This window comes from Phalacrocorax aristotelis, chromosome 6 (genome assembly GCF_949628215.1).
Source record: "Phalacrocorax aristotelis chromosome 6, bGulAri2.1, whole genome shotgun sequence".
Taxonomy (NCBI): Eukaryota; Metazoa; Chordata; class Aves; order Suliformes; family Phalacrocoracidae; genus Phalacrocorax; species Phalacrocorax aristotelis.
Genome location: NC_134281.1, coordinates 30,566,353 through 30,579,900, shown reverse-complemented (window position 1 = coordinate 30,579,900; position 13,548 = coordinate 30,566,353). Strand labels below are relative to the sequence as shown.

Below are 13,548 nucleotides of genomic sequence, written 5' to 3'. Positions count from 1 at the left end.
TATTCTGTTACCACAGTTTTATATCAGTTTTACATGGAAAGAGAAATATAAAAATTGAATCATGAGATGATACCATTTGACAGTTAAATTGGTATTTTACCTACTTCTCTCAGTCATACAGGCTAATATGGGGATTCATTTCTAATGTATAATCTGAAGAACATCACTAGTGTGGCCACAAATGTAAAATCCTCGAACCATGCCTGTACCTTATTCCCTTTTGGAAGGAAAAAAAACAAAAAGGAATGGAAAATTGAGGTGATATGTTGTAGAATCAAATCTAATTCCCTCGGGTTTTTAAGGACATAAAAGAAAACAATGATAAGAAGCGGAGATAAATTACAGCAGATTCAATAATAAGCTGAAATGAGATATGAGAACAGTAATCCTAAAAGCAAATACTGTTTTGTGTTTCATATGCTAAAGCAGTGTGAAAACCAGGAGGAAATGCTGCATAACTGGAGAAAGTAGACATTAAAAATAATCTAGGTATCGAGTGGGATCAGTTCCCAAAGAGAGAGCAATCTCATCTACAAATTTCTGAGCTTTTAAAATACAGAATAAAGAATAATCATTAGAAAAGTGTTACTCTGATGGAGTTCTAAAAAAGGTTTTGAGATTTAGAGTACTCATCCTTGCAATGTTACTTAATGGGAACCATAGGTCATTTCAGAGCCCATTTCTTTAAACGTAAACAATTCAGTACTGTGGTAAACTATGTTGTAATACTGAAAAATGTTGTTAGCAAGTAAATACTGATAACAGAATTAAATGCTGAGGGAAAACATAAGTTACCTGAAAACAAAAACCCTTCCGCAACATAGGAACCATATACAGGAACCAAATATAGGAAATGGTAGAAGTCTCTAAGTGGGAGTATCGAAAACCTGACTGAACAAAACACCCAAATGGTGTACTGTGTACAACCACCTGCTATAAACTAGGAAGTAAGAGGATGTCCTCAGCCCTCAACCATTTATAGTTTCAGTGACTTTAATGCAAAGAACGCCTACCAATTTAGCCCCTCGTGCTGTCTTCTGTATCTGAATGGGATACTAGTAACTTCAGTAAGATTCACGTTTCTAGTGTAACATTTAGGAGAGGAATCTGCAAGAGATGGGAATTGCTGATTGAAAATCTTCTGTGGTATGGAAAGTTCTAAATTTGAGTAATAGGATGACAACAATATTTAAATTTATCTAGAATAATGTGCAGAGATACTGCTTAGTAGTTAATTTCCAAGAGGGAGGACTAACTGGGTAGGAGTACAATGATTCGGATTACTTTTTTATATAATAAACAAATTATGCTGCAATTTGCCAATTCGTTATATGAAAGGTTGTGCTTCAGGACAAAGGCTCTTACGTAATTTATACAGTCATTAAGAACAAGTGGTATTAATGTTTCATTGGGGCATAGTCGGAAGTATTACAATGCCAATATAATGATAAAAATATAATAACGTACTAATCTGTGATCATTCCTGACCTCCAAATCTGGCTAACCACAATATTCTTGATTACATAATTTATTCAGCTGTTTTATTGTGTAATGGTGGTACTAAGGACTCTGATGCTTCAGACATTGATTTAAATTTCTGTTTGTAGACTTCTAAATCTTTCCTGTTGATCTCTTTGAAATATCAATAAAACAGCCATATGCTTAAGATTCATATTTCCATGGTAAACTTACTTCCATGCTAAACTTCCATGGCAAACTTCCCAATTCACATCAAGTTACACTTCTTTTGTAACTCCGAATAAGGCTCTCACTAAGTTAAAGGTGGTCTTTGTAAAGATCTTAGCTTTCTGTGTTCAGAAGATCCCTATGCCTGTGAATATGTCAAGAAAAACCTTTTTTCAGAAATTAATTTAATAGTTGTTCCTAATATTATTTTATTTTATTAAAGCACTGATCCTTGATAAGCATTAAGCTTCACAGGCTTGGTGGAAAAGCCTAAATAACAGAGACAATTTCTGATAGAAAAAACATAGAAAAATTGATAGAAATAACACATTTAGCTACTATTGCCACATTTCTTGTAAAGGTAACATGAAAATCTTTCTGTAGTCAATGCAAGAGTCAGAAATAGGAGCTGAAGAATAACATCACCCTACATAGTCTTCTCCTTGTGTCAAGCAGTCTACCTCTGCTATTTGTTTCTGGGTTTCTGTCCGCATGTCACAACCCAGCTTCCTTTTGCAGGTTGCTGTCTCAGGCCCCTAGCTCTGGGCCTGGTTACTTCTGACCTGAAGTGAGTAGTACTGTTTTACTTGTATCTGTTTTACTTGTATCTGGTGAACTGTTGCACTGTTTTAATTGTATCGCAAGGTCACGTAGTCCTCTGCAGTTCACATATTGAACTGATAATACAGTGCATGCTCCTTAAGGTGTTATGAAGTGTTTAGAAGTGCAGTGATTCCATATGCAGCATCCTGCACAATGACCTCACACCAGCATTGATCCTGCAGAGCCTCCAGCTGAGCATATCCATAATAAAATATCTGGGCAATAGGATGGGACCACCAAAACCCATTTTTGTTAAATGTGGAAATAAATTTGGACAAATTCCTTAATATTTTACACCACAGCTCATGTTCTCATAAAATGCAAATCAATTAGTTGCCACCTTGAAACATCCTGTTAAATAATTAGTTCTCAAAGCATTTTAAAACTATCGGTATGTACTAACTAAACACAGCAAGCCTTCATCAATACTTGTAACATAACTTCATTTTAAAGTTTCTCCTGTGGCCCAACTTTAGTCTAGATACTGTGTGATACAAGGTTTGGTGGAGCCCTAACATCTAACCTGTGAGGCTGAGGATTAATTGTGTCCTGCAGCAAAGAAAGCTCCAGGGGACCTTTCCCAGCAGCAAGCCCAGCTCTGCACCTTCCTGTGGGTCCAGTGGGCAAAGCAACAGCATTTTTGCCCTACGTGGCCACCTAAGCAGTAACAGCATTACTTTGTGTTCCCCCCCGAGTTAAGAAAATAAGCCAACCCCCAAGCTCTAAGGCTTGATGGGATGAGGCAATCGCAGTGGGAAAAGGGGAACCATAATGCACCCCAAATAGAGAAGCCCCCTCCAACCCACCCCCGATCTGCGCGCTGAGGGAGAGAAAATGGTGGGCTAGGGGTTTCGGGAGGCTCCCAGCACACAGACAGCTCCTCAAGCTACGCTTAGCGCACGAAAAGCCACAACCTGGACCACGTAGCCTCGCTGTACCCACCGCCATAATCATGGGCGACAAGAAGATGATCTGAAAAAGCTAAAAAAAACCCCACCCAAAAGCCAAGAGAGGACAACGAGAAGCACACACCCCCCCTTGCCAGGAGCTTACAGCACTCTCCCCGTAGTGGGTGACAACAGCCCGCCACCCCCCCCCCCGGACCGACAGCGCCGTCCCTCATCCCACCAAACACCCCTCCCCACTCCGAGCCGTGACTCGGCTTTTTCTCCCGGTGCCGCCCCGTCTGCCTGAGGGGCGGGCGCAGGAAGGGGAGGGTGGTGGCGGCGAAGGGGTGCGGTGTGGTGAGGGAGGCGGTAAGGGGAGGCAGCCGACAAGGGGAGGCAGCCGACGCACAAGATGGCCGCTGCTGCAGCGGCGGTGGCAGAGGGGTGGCGGGCGACGGTGGTGGTGGAGCCCCGGGGCCTGCGAGTGCTGGAAGAGCAGGGCGCTGCGGTTGCCCCCGTGTGCCACAGCTGAGGGGGCCGGTGGCCGCTGCGGGGAGCACGGCCCGTGTGGTGAGTGCGCTGTCTCCTCTTCCCTCCCCCACTGCCGGGCTGGGCTGTGGGGAGCGGAGAGCTCAGGGTGCGGGGAACAATAGGGCTGGCCTCAGGGGCGCTGGCGGGAGGGCTCTGCTCCCCTTCCCGGGGAAGGGAGGTGGGGGGGTGGACGCTGCACTTGCTTGTGGGGCCCGTGTCGCTGCCTGCCTTGCTAGGCCTCAGGCTCTTGCCGGGCTCGATTTTTGAGCGCCCCGGGCAGGGCGGGAGGGAGCTGCGGAGGCCGCCGTTCCCGGTGCGGGGGAGGCGGGGGGGTGGCGGGGAGGGCCCAGCGGTTGGGTCCGGCCCGGGGGGGTGGGGAGAGGCGGCATCGCCTCAGGCTATGGCGGGGAAGCGACAGGCGGCTTTTGTGTGTGGCCTGTTCCTGCTGTTGTTTTTCCAGGGGCTCTGCGTGCCTGGAAAGAAGGGAAAACTCATCCCCGTGTCGCACTCGTGATGGTTAAACAAACAGCGGGGGGCGGGGAAGAAATAAAGCCATAGCCCCCCACTTCCCGCCGTCGGTGTGGGGGGGACACCCTCTCCCGGTTGTCGCTCTTTTGTCTGTGGCGCCTGAAGGAAGAGCGAGGTGGCCCCCGGCCTCTCTCTGCGTGGGGAGAAACCGTGATAAAACCGAACGGAAACTCCGCTTACTTTCACTAGTCTTTCACCTTGGCGTTGTTTTAGCTGTTGGATTAACAGGGCGAGGATGGGTAAGGTTTCATGCCGGGAGTGCAGTGTTGGTATAGCTGCATTTTAACGTGCTTTGGTGGTTGGAAATGTCCTGGTGTCAGTTTTTGTCCTCAAAAGCCATTGTGAGGCCTCTGCAGTTTTAAAACAGGGAACTGATGTGGGTTTTTTCCTAGGAACTGGGAATGTTTGTTTTTCTCCACGTGCATGTATGCCTTTTTCCTTAGAGTAGCTTTCCTATAGTTTTTTTATTTCAGTCAAGTATGAATGAAAAATCTTCCGTTCCTCTGATGGCAGCTAGTGTTTTTGGTGTGTTCTTACTCTATTGAAAATGGCTGAAGTGGGGAAAAAAAAATTGCCCAAAAGATTAAAAAGTTCAAACTAACCTGGACCGTTGCAGAGCTGCTTTAATCATTGAAATTGGTTTAGCAATATTGTAATCTGATGACTCTACCTGAAAGAGAAATGCAATTGTTAAATCCGGCATTTATACGCTATTCACATCATATAGCTCTGGAGTTGTTAGATAACACAGCAATAGTACAAAACAGAAATTGATGTGTTCCTAACCTTAACTTTTTTACACCCTTCAGGCTTATATAAGAATGTGGAGGCCGTTAATTTTGTCAACTATAAAGGTCTGTATTTCTGTGTTTGAAGTTAATGAAGCTAATAAGAGACTTCATAGTTGTATAAATAACCCAGTGTTCCTAAGAAGAGTGTGTACCTTATTGATGGTTTCTAAGCTTCACCAGTAGCACCGTGGCTTTCTGCAGTACATTAATATGCAACGTTGATATGAAATTACGCTTTCCACTAACATAAATAGAAGCAGACGTTATCAGTTAGGCACCTTTTCTTTTCCCCGCAATAGCTTATCGCTTTACCTTCCTGTCCTAGAAAAGGTACTGTCAAATCAGGCAGCTTGACAAGCTGCTTTGAGAGAAATTTAGAAACACAGGTACCATCAGTGCAGTCTGTTTTGACAGCCAGAGGCTTGAGTGGTGCGCTTGTCAATCACTTTTGAGCAGCAGTAACCTTAATGGAGATGAGTGGGAAGTTACTTGTATGTTTTCTGGTGGTTTTTTTTTTTGTCAGCTTTGTATTCAGACTAGCTTAGTTTAAAGCAAAATATTTTAGACATTTATGATGAGATTATTGCATGCCATAATGATTTAAAAAACTGATGTTCCAATGAACGGGTGAATGTATGAATCTAGAAACTGCATACATTAATATGTCAGGGTTTAATTTCAAGGCATCTTATGACATGTATATTATTATATAAAAGTGGTCATGCTAAAGCAGATGAACAGAAATGAATAGGATTGCTTTTGGAAACTTCAGCCATGTTGCCAGTGATTCATCAGCAGTCTGGGTGGAAACCATTATCAATCTTGTTGAATTAAGCATTGCAGAAGCTGAGATTCAGTGAGTGTGTATATTAGCATACTGACTTAATCTCTTTATATGTGATTCAGACGTCTTGGGTGATGCTGTTGGTGGTCACCTTGGGTAATGATGGCAAAGAGTGGCATTCCATTTTATTTAGGGTCTATATTGCATAACTAGCCAGTGCTGTAAAAGTGTGTTTCATGATACTTACGGAATTGACCTTTCCCGTTCTGTAGTATGTAATAATATGAAGGGAAATTACCCTTTTTTTCTTTTATTATTATCCCACACGAGCAATCATATGGTTTATGTGCTAGATACCTGGAAGAAGTGTTTCATGCATTTGAAAGACCTTATGGAATTGTAGCTTTCAAATTATATGAAGCATAAAGCTGAACTAGAAGGAAAGAACTCACTTGCATTTGGGCTCCCAAACATCCTGAGCATCTCAAAAAAGCCATGCAGCAGCCACTATAATGTACCTTTGAAGCAGATGAATCTTTGTAAAACTTTAATTTTTTGCAAAGCCTGCTCATTGTTTAGAATTCTTTTCCCCAGTGGAGTCACTGAATCATCTTGCAGGTGAAACTATGTGGTTTTGTGGTTCTTTTTTCTGTACCCAGTAAATCAGGTGATTGTTTGCTGGAGCATCCCAAGTAATATCGGCTGTTAGACAAAAGAAAAAAAGAGTTTGACTTGAAGTACATGAGAGATAAGCCCCAGAGGAATTTGAAGGTAATGCCTTGGACTGCACTTGGTAACCAATATGAAACCATCATCATAAAGGCATGGAGATATAATATGCTTCTGTTGGGAAAGATCATTATATAAACATCCTGCACCAGCTGAAATTTCAGTGTGACCTTCAAGATTCCGTGTAGGCTATATTACAGTAATGCAGTCTTATGTTGTGTTACTTTCCTTTCTGTACAGAGATATTCCACAGTGCATACTGAATTAGGTGTAGTTCCCATCACTTAGTTTGACCACTTGTTTTTCTCAAGAAGTGTATCTATTGACTGTTATCTTTTGCATCGGTTTCATTTTCTTGGTTACCCGTACAGTAAAAGATGAAATGGTATTAGATTTCAAAGGGCTAACTGATTTCTAATGAAGGCTTTTTTTATTTGTGGAAATGTGTAATGGGCAAGAAGGTGCAAAAGTCCTATTAGTTGATTGTAAGTAGATCTTTCTGACATAAAAAGACTTTCTGGGTAGAGTGCTTGAGGAAATAGCTTTCCTGTTACTGCATGGTAGCAACACGTTGTGTGCTACCAGCTGGAGAAGGAAGGGGCTTTTGTGATAGAAATATCAAGATTTCTAAATCATTTGTTGCAAATATATGTTGTCAGAAGCAGTGCTGGTTGTGCACTGCTCTGTGTTGGAATTTAGAGCAGTGTGTGTCATGCAAGTGTCCCCCTGCCCCTCCTTTGAGGTTTCTTTCTAATACAATGAGAAGGAAGGCAGCTACATGTGATCTAGGGCAACTTTTCATGGGTAGAGATGGCTTATCTACATCAGAAACACACTGCAGAAATCTTATGTGGGCAGACTATAAGTAGTTTGCAGTAAGACTGGTAGAGTAACAGTGAGTAGGTATTTACTGTTACATTTGAGAAGGTAGCTCTTGGCTCTGGCTCAAGGATGAATTTGGTGTGAGCAAGACACTGTTGCTTTATGTACATGAAAAGTGTCATATTGTCTAATTAGCAGCATCTCCTGAGCACCAGCGATTGACATTTAGAAAATCTAAAGGCTTTAACATTAATTCCCATAAAAAAAGGACCTGGACATCCTTTGTAGACTTTTACAGGAAAACTTCTGCTCAGCATGCTGGGGTGTGTGTGTTTAAAAAAAAAAGGCGGGGGAGGGAAAGAGTGGAGGGAAGCATCTTGGGAAGGATAAGGACCTCATGTAGAATAATATAGAAAAATCTCTCTTGATCACTTTATTGTGCACCTTTACCCACTTTGTACAATGTTAGCTACACTCTTAAAAAAGAGGAGTTATTAGGAACATTGAGAAAAATCTTCATATGAGATGGTTGGGAGGAGGAGAGGAGGCGGCAAGGGAAGAGGGTTGTTTTAACAGACAGAAGAATTGAATTTTTCCTGTTTTGCAACATAAGAAATGGAGGCTATGCAGTTAAACTAAAAAGTAGTGCAAGTGTGGCTGGAGGAAGGAACAGATCTTTCATTTGCTTCACATAGATTGTGGCAGAGGTTGCTGCATAATTTGAGACAAAGAACCCAGAAGAGAGCGTTTGTGTCAGAGGGGTAATACTGTGGTAGGGCGAGTCTTGCATTCAGTATTACAGAAGCTAGAGGGTTTATTGACAACTCTTTATTCCAACCTTGAAGGCACTAAAATAGCCACATCATCTTCTTGCTGCATAGATCCCTCTCGCTGCTTATTTCTTGCAAAAAGTCTTGCAGAACCACTTCATTTAATCCTCCACGTAAAGTGTTATTTCTCAATCGCACAGATACTTGGAGTTTGGGGGGTGCATCTTATGTTAATCTGAGACTTCTGTAGTAGGACTGTTCTAAGCTACAAGAAGCTACAAGACAACTGAAGAAACAAAGCAGGTGCAGTAGCTGAAGGAACTGAAATATGCTAGCCTGGGAGAATCTAGATTTTGCACATGGATCCTGATTTCTTCTGGTTTGTTTTATGTTTTGACAAGGGAAGTCTGGTTTGTTTCATCCCTCTACTATGCCAGTTTAATAGGTGTTTTTAAAATTATCTAATTAACTACTGTTTAAAAGCAGGCTGATAATCTTACATAAAATCTGGGCATTCCAAATGTCATTATTTTTCAGGATGCTTCCATGTTTATCAGATCCTCTGAGGATAAGCTTTGGAGGTTGAGGTATGGTTGTTTTCAAACTTGTTCGTAACAAAATTCTGGTTGATCAGCTGATGGAGCAGTCGTGCTTGTAGCCTGGTTCTAAAGGTCTTCTCAGAACTTCCTCCTGAAATAATTTCTAGCAATCGCTTCAGCTCAAATAGTGAGCAAGTTGGAAGGTTTTTCAGTTACAACTTTTAACTTCCCTCTTGTTTTGAAAGGGGAGGCTGCTACTAGAATAGCAGGGCTCTTGTTTCTTTATTATGTGTGGAAGGTCTGCAGGGACCTGCAAGCTAATTACTTTTGATAAATTGTGGCAGGTAGTGTTGGTCTCCAACTCAAATTCAAGAGCCATCTTTTGGGCAAAAGGAGTGAGGTTTGGTGGAGATATTATAAAGTGAATGACTTAAAATCCATGCTGAGGGGGTTGGTTTTAATTACCTACGTATTGATAAACCAGTTTCTGGGGAACACTCCCAGCATTCAGTAGCATTTAACTTTCTCTGTGCTTTGTTTTTAGAGTAAACATTATTCATAGTGACTTAGCACTCTTCACTCTTTGTAGCAGTGGTACTTAATGAGTAACTCTTCCATGTTTTACTACAGTCACTGTGTAATATAAATGCCCTTCAAAAGTGAGTGAAATAAAACTTACTGTTGACTGACTTTTCTTGTAAGTCACATTCTTTCAGTTTGTTTCCCCCCCCCCCTTCCTTTTGTTATCAATTTGGAATGGAAATCCTTAGGTACTATTTGATGTTGGGAACTGTACAAACAAATGAAAGTGTTAAGACTTCCTTATCCAGTGTTTTTATCTGATGAATATGGTACTTGCAGTACAGCAAGACTGAAGTGTTTTGTGCCCTTTACTTTTTAAAATTCTGTGCCAAGATGAAAAAGCCAAAGGAGAGACCTTGAAACTAATGGCTACTAAATTTGAAAGAAGTAGTAGAAAGTGAGTTTGATTGGCTTACATGGCATTCTGAAATTGTGGCATGCTGCATAAACATTGTTATGATCATTAATAATTCTGGCAGCTATGTGACCCTAATGATAATGAAATCTCACGTTTCTGAGTCTAAGCTGTTCTCTGGGAGGCTCAGTAGAAAATTTCCCCTGCCTACGGCTGAATGTTGTGATAATGAGATCTTGAAAAATCTGCTCATGCTCATGAGTCCGGTGAAGCTATCATCTCTGTGATGTTGCACAATTTAAAATTGCTCTTTCAGGTCATTTTACAAAAATCAAGCCTGGGTTTTGTGCCACGGTGAGGTGCTTGGAGTGGTTTGAGGAGGTAGGAAACAGCAAAGTGCTGTCCTGCTTCAGACAGGAGGTATGGAAGAAAGAGTAGGAGTGTACGCATACTGTGAAGTAAGTTTCAGCCATCCCCCTCTATAAATGAAAGATCTTCCCAGTAGTGTATGATGTATTTTCTAGCTTGGTCAGATAGGTATTTCTTGAGCTGTTCTAGAGCAATTAAGAAGCCTACTTTACATGGTTTTTGGGCAGTTGTTCTTAGACATGTTGGAGGAGCTCAGGTGTTTACACATAACATACCAAACTGACCAAGTACCCTGTTGTAAACCACGGAACCAATTAATCATATTCAAAAGATCTTGATAAATATTTGTTATAATACTGAAATTGTCATTGGTCACCTGCATTGTGACTAATTATTGTGCGGTAGACTTTAATATTCAAAAACTTTTGGAAGTTGGAAAATGACTAGCTCTTTTTTAGCAGCTCCAGAGGGACAGTAATTCATAGTCTTGCTCACTCTGGAAAGAGAATGCAGATTTTGTCTCAAAAATAGATCAGAACAGGGCAAAGTCTTACAAATTACTAAAGCAATTGCAAAGAAAATACCACTCTCCCATGTATCTTTCCAGTCTTGAAATGACTTTTCTGTAAGGTGTCTTTATTTCTTTGCTTGCTAAAATGCTCTATTTTAGGATTATTTTTTTTTTCCCTGAATCATGGGTGTCTTCACCTCCCCTGTTCTCTTTAATGATCCTTCCTTCTCTGGTATTAGCTACTTTCCTTCTAAGTGAATTTTTTTTGTCTTTGAATTTAACTCCATTCTGAGCCAGTATTCAATTCAGCTAGCTAATGCAGGTAACAGAGCTGGCATATTGCCTATTAATTTTGTTGCTTTGACAATTCAGACTTGCAGGATGGGCTGTTTGGATAATGGAGCAAACGTGGAACTCTCTGTTCTTGGACTTTACCGGGTACTATCAAAATGTCACTGCTTCCTCTGCAACTGGTGAGAAGTTAGGGAGCATTGTTCATGGTGCGCTCCCTCGTGACCGTTTTGGCTGTTGCTGTAGATTTGAAAGGAGAAAGATAAAAATAAGTTAGGCTAAACTGGCTTGATAGAATGGACTGGGTAAATTAAACTAGAGGCTACGACTCAGGCTGTCCTTCCTGTTTATGAGTCATTCTCCTGTTTAATTGCATGAAAAGGCCTCCTGTAGAATTAATTAAATGAGAGGTCTTAGTAGTGCTGCAAAAACCCTTAGTTAAAATAGTGAAATTTAATTTTAGTCTTCCTTGTTTAACCAGGCTTTAAGGATGGAAGCCAAGACACCATAACTTCTTTGAAGGTGATCCATATGACATGTGGGAAGAAAATATTATTCAGGAAAGTAAGAATTAGTTAAACTTTGGTTGCTTGGAATAGTCTAGACTATTTTAGATGTGACTTTTTTGTTGCCAGCTATCGTTGGATTCCATGGAAAAGGTGTGAGCCATCAGGGATGTCTTCTAGACTTGCTAATGCTTGTGCGCATTGTTAGTTTCTTGTATTTGTGGCCTGTATTAAATCACATTATGACTGGTGTTTGAAAACTTTGCTTCCGTGATACCTTTTTATGCCATTTGTCTATTGTGCTGTACTTTATACAGAGCCTTTTCCTGACTTGAAGATGGCTTACCTCATGATTCCCTCCGTGTTCCTCGTCTGAATCAGCTATTGCATTCATCAGGTTTAAGGATGTATTTGTGTTGAGGATCTTCAGGGAGATGAAAAATTTGTTTTGCGTTGATAGTTGTGATTTAGTGCACAGAAAAGATGCTCAAAGTAAGGGTTGATGGTGTGTTTGGAAACCCTCTAAATCATCCATCTCTGCTTTTTTGTAGAAGTAAGAGGCTGCCTGTCAATAACAGTAGATGACTAGAGGTATCGGGAACAACCTTGTTCTGACTTGTGTTAGAATGCATTTGGAAATGTAGCTTTTTAGTTTTCCCTTTCCCTTCAGTGATGCTGCTTAGTGTTTTACTGGTGACTCGGCATGTAGAAATGAAAGGTGTGTTGGAGTGCAGGATACTTATTATTATTATTAAAATAATGAAGTGAAAGGCTGTGGACAAAGCCCTCTTAAACAGTTTACCAGAAAGCAAAAAGGCACAGCCCAGCTGGTACTTTACAGGCTAAGGACCTGTGTTGTGATAAGTCACCTTTGATGGCCTGCTTGTATTCTGAGAGTAGCATTTCTCTTTCAGCCTCCTGTTTTAAGGGCTGTTCTAAGGGTAGAGAAGGGCAGCCTTCTGGTTAGAGCAAGAGATCTGGAAGCAGCCACTTGGCAGCTTTGTGGCTGCAAAGCAAAATAAATTCCATAGGTTCTACTTGTACTAAATTTATCCCTTTTCTCTAATTGTTACCAGAGTTAAGGCGGCTTATCTTTTCACCAAGCACTGTAGTTTTTGCAGAATACATTCCAGGGGGATGGTGGGGTGGTGATTTTGAGCAAAATTTTAATCTCTCCTTAATGTGTGATGTTCTGTCTCATTTCTGTAGCATTTGTGAAAAGGAAGGAGTAAAAATAGGACTAATAAGATTACGTAAAAACCTGGCAAGTCATTTTCAGGCTTTTTTTTGTGTGTGTGTTTATTCCTATACCAGGTGTATCAGAAATTAATCAGCTGGGTTATTCTATGTTAAGTGTCGAAGTCTCTGCGCTGTAGTTCATAGAAATGAAATATTTCCCCCCTGGTTTTCCAAGTCTGAGGACTTCTGTGGTTTCAGCAGGATCTGTAGTTAGCTTTTCTGGTCACTCCTTTCTCAGTGGAACTTCTCAGTCAAACGTTTTTAGCAAAATAGGGTGGGGATGTCTCTGGCTGCATTTCTGAGGAGGAATTATATGATTGCAGCCATTTCCATGTGGGTTTTCAGCTTCACTAGACCAGTTTAGAAGGAACAACTTGAGCTCTGTCGAGCAGAAGCTTGGGTATGATGTAGATGATTTCAGAACATACTGTGAAGGCGCCCACAGAAATACTTGGTATCAGTAAGGTAAATTACACATTGGTATTTGAGGGTGTAATGGTGTGGCTATCACGTTAGGCACTGCAGGATGAGAATGGGGCGTGGTGTCAGTATTACTCACTAGGTATTAAAATTATCACAGGCGTATTTTCTTTTATGTGAAATGTGAAGGGAAAAAAACCATTCCACTGTGTCTTCCTGTGAGTAATATATGAATTCACCTGATCAATAAAAATGTTAGTTGTCCTTCCCCCACCCCCTTCCCCAGGACAGGGGAAAAAAAGAAAGCCTTGCACTGGTTAATTTGCCAGTTCATGTGACAGTAATTGGGAGCCTTCAGGAAGGGGAAGTGAGTGACAGCAATCCTTTCCTTCAAGCACATCTGGTAAGTTATAAAATTACATTAATGAATTAGTGTAGCTTTTGAGAAGTGGGAATAGAATAAGTCATGTCAATGTGACAAGCTGGGATGTGAGCTGTCATTACAGAATGAAAATTGACAGTAAGCCTGTGAAAATCCAGTGACTGCAGTGTGCTAATAAATAAATTTAAGTACTCTGTTCCTGTTAGGTTTTGTATAGGAAATC

The 13,548-nt window shown here is 41.1% G+C and overlaps 1 protein-coding gene across 3 annotated transcripts in view; it reads left to right on the top strand.

Moving 5' to 3' along the window:
* Positions 1 to 3,530: 3,530 nt before the first annotated feature.
* The window catches only part of RC3H1 (ring finger and CCCH-type domains 1), an 84,742-nt gene continuing 74,724 nt past the window's right edge, over positions 3,531 to 13,548 (top strand). For all 3 annotated transcript variants that reach the window (XM_075096816.1, XM_075096812.1, XM_075096811.1), the window contains exon 1: positions 3,531 to 3,746. The gene's annotated coding sequence lies outside the window, so the exon portion shown is untranslated. The remainder of the gene's footprint in view (positions 3,747 to 13,548) is intronic.